Genomic DNA, 12341 nt, shown 5'->3' with positions numbered 1-12341 from the left:
TGCAGGGCCCGGCCCCGCCCCGCAGCCGCACCTGGGGGGGATCCGCACCTGCACGGGGGGGGAGGGGACGCGGGGTCAGGGGGGCGGGGACAGGTGGGGACAGGTGAGCGCACCTGAGAGCACCTGAGAGCACCTGGGGGGCACCTGAGCGCACCTGGGGGCACCTGGGGACACCTGGGGGCACCTGGGGGCACCTGGGGGCACCTGAGCACACCTGGGCACACCTGAACCCACCTGAGCTAATCTGAGCACACCTGAGGGCACCTGAGATCACCTGAGCGCACCTGGGTGTACCTGGGGGGCACCTGGGGGCACCTGAGCTCATCTGAGCACACCTGGGCACACCTGAACCCACCTGAGCGCACCTGGGTGCACCTGAGCTCACCTGAGCCCACCTGAGCGCACCCGAGTTCTCCAATGCTCACCTGGGCACACCTGAGCTCACCTGGGCTACCTGGGCACACCTGAACCCGCCTGGGTCTCACCTGAGCTCACCTGTCCCACCAACCGCCCCGGCTTTCCCCCTGTTCTCACCTGCGCCGATCCGAGCTCACCTGAGCCCCACCAGCCCCACCTGAGCCCACCTGTCCCACCTGAGCCTCACCAGCCCCACCTGAGCCCACCTGTCCCCTCACCTGAGCCTCACCTGAGCCTCACCTGAGCTCACTTTTGTCTCACCTGTCCCTCACCTGTGCTCACCTGAGCCTCACCTGTCCCTGTCCCACCTGTCCCCTCACCTGTCCAGGTGCTCACCTGAGCCCACCTGAGCTGTCCCCTCACCTGTCCCACCTGTCCCCCATGTTCACCTGTGCTCACCTGTCCCACCTGTCCTTCACCTGTCCCCCTTGTTCTCACCTGTCCCACCTGTGCTCACCTGAGCTCACCTGTCCCCCATTCTCACTTGTCCCTCACCTGTTCCTCACCTGATCCCCACCTTTCCTCACCTGTCCTGGTGCTCACCTGTCCCCACCTGTCTCACCTGTCTCTCACCTGCCCTCACCTGTCCAGGTGCTCACCTGAGCCCACCTGTCTCACCTGCCCCTCACCTGCCCCTCACCTGTCCAGGTTCTCACCTGTCCCCATCTGTCTCACCTGTCCAGGTGCTCACCTGTCCCCTCACCTGTCTCACCTGTCCCTCACCTGTCCAGGTGCTCACCTGAGCTGTCCCCTCACCTGTCCAGGTGCTCGCTCACCTGAGCCCACCTGCCCCTCACCTGTCCCCCCCTCACCTGTCCCTCACCTGTCCCTCACCTGTCCCTCACCTGTCCAGGTGCTCATCTGAGCACACCTGTCCCTCACCTGTCTCTCACCTGTCCCCTCACCTGTCCAGGTGCTCACCTGTCTCACCTGTTCCCTCACCTGTCCCCTCACCTGTCCCCTCACCTGTCCCCTCAACTGCCCCTCACCTGTGCCCTCACCTGTCCCCTCACCTGTCCCCTCACCTGTCCCCTCACCTGTCCCCTCACCTGTCCAGGTGCTCACCTGAGCTGTCCCCTCACCTGTCCCTCACCTGTCCCTCACCTGTCCCCCATTCTCACCTGTCCCTCACCTGTCCCCTCAACTGCCCCTCACCTGTCTCTCACCTGTCCAGGTGCTCACCTGAGCTGTCCCCTCACCTGTCCCTCACCTGTCCCTCACCTGTCCCTCACCTGTCCCTCACCTGCCCATCCCTCACCTGCCCATCCCTCACCTGTCCCTCACCTGTCCCTCACCTGTCCCTCACCTGTCCCTCACCTGTCCCCCATTCTCACCTGCCCCTCACCTGTGCAGGCTCTGGCTCACCTGAGCACACGGCGCCGGCGTCCTCGCCGTGCCCGCAGTCGTGCTGTCCCCAGGTGTGCAGGCGGCACCTGGCCAAGGTGAGCTCCTCACCTGAGCAGTGCGTCCCGTCCAGCCAGATCGGCCCCGCCCCCTGCCCGAAGTGGGCGTGGCCGGGGGCGGCCAGGGCGGAGCCGCAGCCCAGGGAGCGGCAGATCACCTGTGGGGGGAGGGGACGGGTGAGCGCCAGGTGAGCCCAGGTGTGCCCAGGTGTGTCCAGGTGAGCCCAGGTGTGTCCCCATTGTCCCCAGGTGTGCCCAGGTGTGCCCAGGTGTGCCCAGGTGTGTCCCCAGGTGTGTCCCCATTGTCCCCAGGTGTGCCCAGGTGTGCCCAGGTGTGCCCAGGTGTGCCCAGGTGAGCCCAGGAGTGTCACAGGTGTGATCCAGGCAGCCCCAGGTGTGCCCAGTGTGTCCCCAGGTGTGTCCCCATTGTCCCCAGGTGTCCCCAGGTGTGCCCAGGTGTGTCACAGGTGTGCCCAGGTGTGCCCAGGTGTGTCACAGGTGTGCCCAGGTGTGTCACAGGTGTGATCCAGGCAGCCTCAGGTGTGCCCAGGTGTGTCCCCATTGTCCCCAGGTGTCCCCAGGTGAGCCCAGGTGTGTCACAGGTGTGGCCAGGTGTGATCCAGGCAGCCCCAGCTGTGCCCAGGTGTGCCCAGGTGTGCCCCAGGTGAGCCCAGGTGTCCCCAGGTGAGCCCAGGTGTCCCAGGTGTGTCCCCATTGTCCCCAGGTGTGATCCAGGCAGCCCCAGGTGTGCCCAGGTGTGTCACAGGTGTGTCCCAGGTGTGCCCAGGTGTGTCCCCAGCGCCAGACGCGTCCCCAGGTGTGTCCCCAGGTGAGCCCAGGTGTGTCCAGGTGTGTCACAGGTGTGTCCCCATTGTCCCCAGGTGTGCCCAGGTGTGTCTGTGGGTATCCCCAGGTGTGCCCGGGTGTGTCCCCACCACCAGGTGTGCCTCAGGTGTCCCCAGGTGTGTCCAGGTGTGTCACAGGTGTGTCCCCAGGTGTGCCCAGGTGTGCCCCCAGTGCCAAACGCGTCCCCAGGTGAGCCCAGATGTGCCCAGGTGTGTCCCCATTGTCCCCAGGTGTGATCCAGGCAGCCCCAGGTGTCCCCAGGTGTGCCCAGGTCTGTCTCAGGTGTCCCCAGGTGTCCCCAGGTGTGTCCATGTGTGTCCAGGTGTCCCCAGGTGTGCCCAGGTCTGTCTCAGGTGTGCCCAGGTGTGCCCCAGCGCCAGACGCGTCCCCAGGTGGGTGTCACAGGTGTCCCAGGTGTGTCACAGGTGTGCCCAGGGCCCCTGGTGAGCCCAGGTGAGCCCAGGTGTCCCCAGGTGTGTCACAGGTGTCCCCAGGTGTCCCCAAGTGTAACCCAGGTGAGCCCAGTGTGTCACTGGTGTGCCCAGGTGTGTCCAGCTGTGTCAGCACCACCAGGTGTGTCCCAGGTGTGTCCCAGGTGTGCCCAGGTGTGTCTGTGGGTATCCCCAGGTGAGCCCAGGTGTGCCCCAGGTCTGTCTCAGGTGTGCCCAGGTGTGTCACAGGTGTGCCCAGGTGACCCAAGGTGTGTCCCCATCCCCAGGTGTGTCCCCAGGTGAGTCCCAGGTACCCACGCCCCATCCCAGGTGTGTCCCAGGTGTGTCCCCAGGTGTGTCCCAGGTGTGTCCCAGGTGTGTCCCAGGTGTGTCCCAGGTGTGTCCCCATGTCCCCAGGTGTGTCCCGGGTGTGTCCCAGGTGTGTCCCAGGTGTGTCCCCAGGTGTGTCCCAATGTCCCCAGGTGTGTCCCAGGTGTGTCTCAGGTACCCCCAGGTGTGTCCCAGGTGTGTCCCCATTGTCCCCAGGTGTGTCCCCAGGTGTGTCCCGGGTGTGTCCCAGGTGTGTCCCAGGTGTGTCCCAGGTGTGTCCCCATCTGTCCCAGGTGTGTCCCAGGTGTGTCTGTCCCCAGGTTCTCACCTGTGCGTCCGCCATGTCCCAGGTGTCGTCGCAGACGGAGCCCCACCTGTTCCTGTGCAGCACCTCCACCCGGCCCACGCACCTGGAGGAGCCGTTCACCAACCGCACCTGCGGGGACACACCTGGGCTCACACCTGGGACACACCTGGGGACACCTGGGGACACACCTGGGGACACCTGGGGACTCACCTGGGGACAATGGGGACACACCTGGGGACTCACCTGGGGACACACCTGGGGACACCTGGGGACAATGGGGACACACCTGGGGACATGGGGGACACCTGGGACACACCTGGGGACACACCTGGGGACACCTGGGGACAATGGGGACACACCTGGGCACACCTGGGGTCACACCTGGGGATGGGGACACACCTGGGGTCACACCTGGGACACACCTGGGGTCACACCTGGGACACACCTGGGTCACCTGAGGGCACCTGGGATGGCCACAGGCACACCTGGGCACACCTGGGGGCAGGTAGGGACACCTGGGATCACCTGGGGAGGCACCTGGGGGCACCTGGGCACACCTGGGGGGCACTGGGAGAAGCTGTGGGCACACCTGGGCACACCTGGGCACACCTGGGCCTTACCTTCAACCGATCCCGGCCGTCCACCTGAGGCTCCACCTGCAGCTCCACCTGGGCGTCCCCGTGTGGTGCACCTGCGGGCACACCTGGGCTGTAACCGGGCTCTGTACCTGGGCATCCACCTGGGGACACACCTGGGCACACCTGGGGACACCTGGGGACACACCTGGGGACTCACCTGGGGACAATGGGGACACACCTGGGGACACACCTGGGGACACACCTGGGGACTCACCTGGGGGCACACCTGGGGACACACCTGGGGACACACCTGGGGACACACCTGGGGACACACCTGGGGACACACCTGGGCATCCACCTGGGGACACACCTGGGGACACCTGGGGACACACCTGGGCATCCACCTGGGGACACACCTGGGGACACACCTGGGGACACACCTGGGGGCACACCTGGGGACCACACCTGGGGATTCACCTGGGACACACCTGGGGATTCACCTGGGGACACACCTGGGGACTCACCTGGGGATTCACCTGGGACTCACCTGGGCACACACCTGGGGACTCACCTGGGGACACACCTGGGGACACACCTGGGGACACACCTGGGGACACACCTGGGGACAATGGGGACACACCTGGGGGACACACCTGGGGATTCACCTGGGGACACACCTGGGGATTCACCTGGGGACACACCTGGGGACTCACCTGGGATTCACCTGGGGACTCACCTGGGGACACACCTGGGGATTCACCTGGGGACACCTGGGGACACACCTGGGGACACACCTAGGACACACCTGGGCATCCACCTGGGGACACACCTGGGACACACCTGGGACTCACCTGGGGACACACCTGGGGACACACCTGGGGACACACCTGGGGGCACACCTGGGGACACACCTGGGGATTCACCTGGGGACACACCTGGGGATTCACCTGGGGACACCTGGGGACACACCTGGGACACACCTGGGGACACACCTGGGACACACCTGGGCATCCACCTGGGGACACACCTGGGGACACACCTGGGGACACACCTGGGGATCCGCTGTGCCCTCACCTGTGCCCTCACCTGTGGTGTTACCTGTGCCCTCACCTGTGCCCTCACCTGGAGATTCCCCTGTGGATGCACCTGGGGCTGCACCTGCAGCGGGGCATCGGCACCTGCGGGGCAAGGAAAGACGGGAGGGGCACACCTGGGCACACCTGGGCACACCTGGACACACCTGGACACACCCCTGAGCACACCTGTGCACACCTGTGCACACCTGGACACACCTGGACACACACCTGGAGACACACCTGAGCACACCTGGACACACCTGAGCACACCTGGGCACACCTGGGCACACCTGGACACACTTGGACACACCTGAGCACACCTGGGCACACCTGGGCACACCCCTGAGCACACCTGAGCACACCTGAGCACACCTGAACACACCTGGGCACACCTGCGCACACCTGGACACACCTGGGCACACCTGGACACACCTGAGCACACCTGGGCTCACCTGGACACACACCTGAGCACACCTGAACACACCTGAGCACACCTGAGCACACCTGGGCACACCTGGGCTCACCTGGACACACTTGGACACACCTGAGCACACCTGGGCACACCTGGGCACACCTGGACACACCTGAGCACCCCTGAGCACACCTGGGCACACCTGGACACACCTGAGCACACCTGAGCACACACCTGAGCACACCTGGGCACACCGTGTACGCACACCTGTCTGTGCTCACCTGTGCACACCTGCGCTCACCTGTGCTCACCTGTCCATGCTCACCTGTGCTTACCTGGGCTCACCTGTGCACACCTGTCCGTACGTGAGCACACCTATCAGTGCTCACCTGAGCACACCTGTACATGCACACCTGAGCACACCTGTTCAGACTCACCTGTGCTCACCTGTGCTTACCTGTGCTCACCTGTGCACACCTGTCCATGCTCACCTGAGCACACCTGTCCATGCACACCTGTTCTCACCTGTCCACACCCTCACACCTGTCCATGTCTCACATGCCCACTCACCTGCACACAGCACACCTGTGCACACCTGTGCACACCTGTCCGTGCTCACCTGTGCTCACCTGTGCTCACTTGTCCGTGCTCGCCCGTGCACACCTGTCCGTGCTCACCTGTGCTCACCTGAGCACACCTGTCCATGCTCACCTGAGCACACCTGTCTGTGCTCACCTGTTCAGACTCACCTGTGCACACCTGCACACACCTGCCCATGCACACCTGTGCACACCAGTACAGACTCACCTGTGCACACCTGTCCATGCACACCTGGGCTCACCTCTCTGTGCACACCTGTCTGTGCACACCTGTCTGTGCTCACCTGTGCTCACCTGCCCATGCACACCTGTTCACACCTGTGCACACCTGTCCATGCTCACCCGTGCACACCTGTCTGTGCACACCTGTCCATGCTCACCCGTGCACACCTGTTCAGACTCACCTGTTCACACCTGTCCGTGCTCACCTGTGCACACACCTGTCCATGCTCACCTGTGCACACCTGTCCATGCTCACTTGTGCTCACCTGTCAGTGCTCACCTCTCCATATCTGTGCACACCTGTCCATGCACACCTGGGCTCACCTGTGCACACCTGTCTGCGCACACCTGTCTGTGCTCACCTGTGCTCACCTGCCCATGCACACCTGTGCACACCTGTGCACACCTGTCCATGCTCACCCGTGCACACCTGTCTGTGCACACCTGTCCATGCTCACCCGTGCACACCTGTGCACACCTGTCCATGCTCACCCGTGCACACCTGTCTGTGCTCACCTGTTCAGACTCACCTGAGCACACCTGTCCATGCTCACTTGTGCTCACCTGTGCACACCTGTGCTCACCTGTTCGTGAACACCTCTGTTCACCTGTGCACACCTGTCCATGCTCACCTGTGCACACCTGTTCAGACTCACCTGTGCACACCTGTCCATGCTCACCTGTGCACACCTGTCCATGCTCACCTGCGCACACCTGTGCACACCTGTTCAGACTCACCTGAGCACAGCACACCTGTGGGAAAGAGAAAGGACAGGTGAGCTCAGGTGAGCTGGGGGAGGGTCAGGTACAGGACAGGTGAGTTCAGGTGACGGACAGGTGTGCCCAGGTGTGCCCCCAGGGTGTGCCCAGGTGTGCCCAGGTGTGCCAGGTGAGCATGGACAGGTGTGCCCAGGTGTGCTCAGGTGTGCCCAGGTGTGCCCAGGTGTGCCCAGGTGTGCCCAGGTGAGCATGGACAGGTGAGGGGGTTGGGGGAATGGAAAAAGGGAAGGAAAATGGGGAAAAAAGAGGGGAAAAGGGGAAAATTGGGGAAAGGGAGAATAAAATTTGGGAAAAATTGGGAAAATTGGTAAAAATCGAGGTAATTGAGAAAAAGTGGAAAAAAATGGGGAAAATTGGGGGGAAACTGGGGAAAATTTGGGAAAATTTGGGAAAATTTGGGAAAATCGGAAAAAATTGGGAAACAGGAGAAAATTTGGGGAAAAAAGGGGGGGAAAATTGGGGTAAAATTGGGAAAAAATGGGGAAAAAAATGGGGGAAATGGGGGAGAGGAAAGCCCGGAATTCTGGGGGAAAATTGGGAAAATTTGGGGAAAAAGGAGGAGAAAATTTGGGAAAAACTGGGAGGAAAGTGGGAAGGGAGGAGAAAAATTGGGAAAAATCGGGAAAAAATTGTGGGAAAAATTGTGGGAAAATCTGGGAAAAAGGAGGTGAAAAATTTGAGAAAAAATTCGGGAAAAGGGAAGGGGAAATTTGGGAAAATTGGGGAAAGTTTGGGAAAAAAATTGAGGGAAAAAGGGGGGGAAAAGTGGGGGAAGGGAGGAGAAAAACTGGGAAAAATCGGATAAAATTTGGGAAAAAAATTGGGGGAAAATTGGGGAAAAGAGGGGAAGGAAAAGAGAAAAAATTGGGGAAAAGGAGGGGAAAAATCAGGAAAAGTCCGGAAAATTTTGAAGAAAAAATTAGAAAATTTGGTGAAAAGTTGGGTAAAAGAAGGGGAAATAATGGGAAATTTTGGGGAAAAATCGTGGGGGAAATGTGGGAAAATGAGGAGAAAAATTGGGAAATTGGGGGAAAAGGGGGAGAAAAATCGCGGAAAAATTGGGAAAATTTGGGGGAAAAAAAATCGGGAAAATTTGGGGGAAAAGGGGAGAAAGGAGGAGGGGAATTCTGGGAATTCTGGGAATTCTGGGAAATTCGGGATTTCGGGAATTCGGGATCCGGGAGGGGCCGAAGGTCGCGCGGGGGCCCCAAAATCGCGAATTTGCCCCCAAAAATCGATCGGGGCCCAAGGGCGGGGGCGGGGCGGAATTCCCGGGAAAAAATGGGCGGGAAAAGGGAAATTCCCGGAATTTGGGAATGGGGGAGGGGAATGGGGGGGAGGGAAAAAATGGGAATTTTGGGAAAAAAGTCCTGAATTTTGGGGTTAAAAATGGGAATTTTTGGGATAAAATCCCTCGATATTTTTTTGTGGATGAAATTCCTGAATTTTGGGGTAAAATTTCCCAGTTTTGGGATAAAATTCCTGAAGTTTGGCCCTGAATCCTGATTTTTTTTTTTGAGGAGAAATCCCCAAATTTTGGGGGGATACAATTTGGGAATTTCGGGATTAAATCCCAGAATTGTTTAGGCTCAAATCTCCGAATTTTGGACTCAAATCCTGAATTCTTTTGGGATAAAATCCCTGGATTTTGGTCCCAAATCCTGAATTTTTGGGGAATAAAATCTCCGGATTTTTGGGATCAAATCCCCCAGTTTTGGGATAAAAATCCCCATTTTTTTTTCATAAAATTCCTGAATTTTGGCCCCAAATCCTTGATTTGTTTTTGGGATACATTCCCCCAATTTTGGATAAAATCTCTGAATTTTCTGGGATAAAATCTCTCAAATTTTTGGGATAAAATCCTGGAGTGTTTTAGGATCAAATCCCTGAATTTTGGCCTCAAATCACAGAATTTTGGGATAAAAATCTCCAAATTTTGGTGGAAAATTCCAAATTTGGCCCCAAATTCCTGAATTTTTTGGGCATAAAATCCTCCAATTTGAGGATGAAATCCCCCAATTTTTTGGGATGAAATCTCCGCATTTTTGCCCCAAAATCTGAATTTTTGTGGGGATAAAATCCCGGAATTTTTCTCCCCAAATCCTGAAATTATTTTTTTATAAAATCCCTGAAAGTTTGGGATAAAATCCCCGAATTTTTGGTATAAAACCCCCCGAATTTTGGGATAAAACACCAGGATGTTTTAGGATCAAATCATTGAATTTTGGGATAAAATCCCTGAATTTTGGTGTAAAATCTTGAAATTTTTTGGAATAAAATCAATGATATTGTGGTGGAAATGCTCCAAATTTTGGGTCTAAATGCCCCAGTTTTGGCCTCAAATGCCTGAATTTTTGGGGATAAAATTCCTGAATTTTGGGACAAAAACCCCGAATATTTTGGGCTAAAATTCCCCAATTTTTGGATGACTCCCCCCCAATTTTTGGATAACTGCCCCCCAATTTTGGTATAAAATTCCTGAATTTTGGGACAAAATCCCCGAATATTTTGGGCTAAAATCCCCCAATTTTTGGATAACTGCCCCCCAATTTTGGTATAAAATCCCTGAATTTTGGGATAAAATCCCTGAATATTTTGGGCTAAAATCCCCAGTTTTTGGATAACTGCCCCCAAATTTTGGGCTAAATCCCTGAATTTAGGACAAAACCCCCGAATATTTTGGGCTAAAATCCCCCAATTTTTGGATAACTCCCCCCCAATTTTGGGATAAATCCCCCCAATTTTGGTATGAAATCCCTGAATTTTGGGACAAAAACCCCGAATATTTTGGGCTAAAAATCCCCAATTTTTTTGATAACTCCCCCCCAATTTTGGGATAAAATTCCCCAATTTTGGATAAAATCCCCCCAATTTTGGGATCAAACCCTCGAATTTTTTGGGATAAATCCCCCCCAATTTTGGTATAAAATCCCTGAATTTGGGACAAAACCCCGGAATATTTTGGGCTAAAATCCCCCAATTTTGGATAACTGCCCCCCCCCCCCCAGTTTTGGTCTAAAATCCCTGAATTTTGGGACAAAAACCCTGAATATTTTGGGCTAAAATCCCCCAATTTTGGGATAACTACCCCCCAATTTTGGGATAAAATCCCCCAATTTTCGGATAACTCCCCCCCGATTTTGGGGTACCCCCTTGCCCCGATGACGTCACTCACCGGCCAGGTGCAGCAGCCCCAGGAGCCCCCCCCAGGTGAGCGCACCTGGAGCCGCCATGGCCGCAGGTGAGGCCCGGGCACCGCCCCTCCCCCACCCCCCCGAGACCCCGCCCCCTTCCGGTGGCCCTCCCCCGTACCGGGACCCCGCCCCCATTTCCCTCCCGGCGACCCCTCCCCCCCATGACACCGCCCCCCACGTGACCCCTCCCACCGTGACCCCGCCCCCTTCAGGTGACCCCTCCCCCATACCGGGACCCCGCCCCCCACGTGACCCCGCCCCCTCACTGCAACCCCTCCCCCCCAGCTGACCCCGCCCTTTCTACAATGTGACCCCGCCCCTCACTCCAGCTGACCCCGCCCCTCACTCCAGCTGACCCCGCCCCCTTTCCCACGTGGCCCCTCCCCCTTGCCCGCTGCCCCCGTAACTCCGCCCACCCCAGCTGACCTCGCCCCGCCCCTCCGGGTGGCCCCGCCCCCTCGTAACCCCGCCCCTTCCTACGGCTGACCCCGCCCCCTCGTGACCCCGCCCCTTCCTACGGCTGACCCCGCCCCCTCGTAACCCCGCCCCTCCGGGTGGCCCCGCCCCCTCGTAACCCCGCCCCTCCGGGTGGCCCCGCCCCCTCGTAACCCCGCCCCTTCCTCCGGCTGACCCCGCCCCTTCTCCAATGGCGCCCCGACCCCCTGCGGACCCCGCCCCCTTCCCACGTGACCCGCCCCCTCGGCTGACCCCGCCCCGCCCCGGGGTCACCTCAGGGGTCACGGGGGGGGAGGGGCGGGGTTTGCTCGGAGCCGCTGCGGGAACGGAACGGGGACACCTGAGGGGACAGGTGAGAAACACCTGGGGACAGACAGACACACAGACACACCTGGGGACAGACACACCTGGGACAGACACACAGACACACCTGGGGACAGGTGAGAGACACCTGGGGACAGACACACAGACAGACACACCTGGGACAGGTGAGGGACACCTGGGGGGACAGGTGAGATACACCTGGGGACAGACAGACACACCTGGGGACAGGTGAGGGACACCTGGGGACAGACACCTGACACAGAGACACACCTGGGGACACCTGGGGACAGACAGACACACCTGGGGGGGACAGACAGACACACCTGGGGACAGGTGAGGGACACCTGGGGACAGCTGGGCACACCTGGGGGCACCTGGGGACAGACAGACACACCTGGGGGCACATGGGGCACACCTGGGACACACCTGGGGGCACCTGGGCGCAGGTAACGCTCACCTGGGGGCACCTGGGGCACCTGGGTACAGCTGGGGGCACCTGGGCACACCTGGGCACACCTGGGGACAGGTGACGCTCACCTGGGGGCACCTGGGCACACCTGGGGGCACCCGGGGGGTTCCTGCGGGTACCTGGGGGCAGCTGGGACAGACAAAGGGACACCTGGGCACACCTGGGGACAGGTAACAAACACCTGGGGGGACATGGGGACACCTGGGCACACCTGGACACACCTGGGGGCACCTGGGGACAGGCAGCGCTCACCTGGAGGGACATGGGGACACACCTGGGGAAGGGGGCAGGTAGCGCTCAGCAGGTGGAGACATGGGGAGGCACACCTGGGCACACCTGGGCACACCTGGGGGGACTTCTGGGGTCACCTGGGCACCCCTGAGGATGGGGACACACCTGGGAGTCACCTGCAGGCACCTGGAGGCACTTTGGGACAGCTGGGGACACACCTGGGGGCACCAGGGACACACCTGGGGGAGCACACCTGGGACACACCT

General features: G+C 59.5%; 1 long non-coding RNA gene across 1 annotated transcript; it reads right to left on the bottom strand.

Annotated features, from left to right (window-relative positions):
- Nucleotides 1–1929: 1929 nt before the first annotated feature.
- Nucleotides 1930–5493, bottom strand: LOC134433166 (uncharacterized). The gene is made up of 3 exons (XR_010031503.1): nt 5435–5493; nt 3756–3863; nt 1930–1978 (listed from the first exon to the last, which is right to left on the bottom strand). It is a non-coding gene; the product is annotated as an uncharacterized LOC134433166 (long non-coding RNA).
- Nucleotides 5494–12341: the final 6848 nt, after the last annotated feature.

This window comes from Melospiza melodia, unplaced genomic scaffold (assembly GCF_035770615.1).
Source record: "Melospiza melodia melodia isolate bMelMel2 unplaced genomic scaffold, bMelMel2.pri scaffold_145, whole genome shotgun sequence".
Lineage (NCBI taxonomy): Eukaryota > Metazoa > Chordata > Aves > Passeriformes > Passerellidae > Melospiza > Melospiza melodia.
This window is presented reverse-complemented; position numbering and strand designations above follow the sequence as displayed.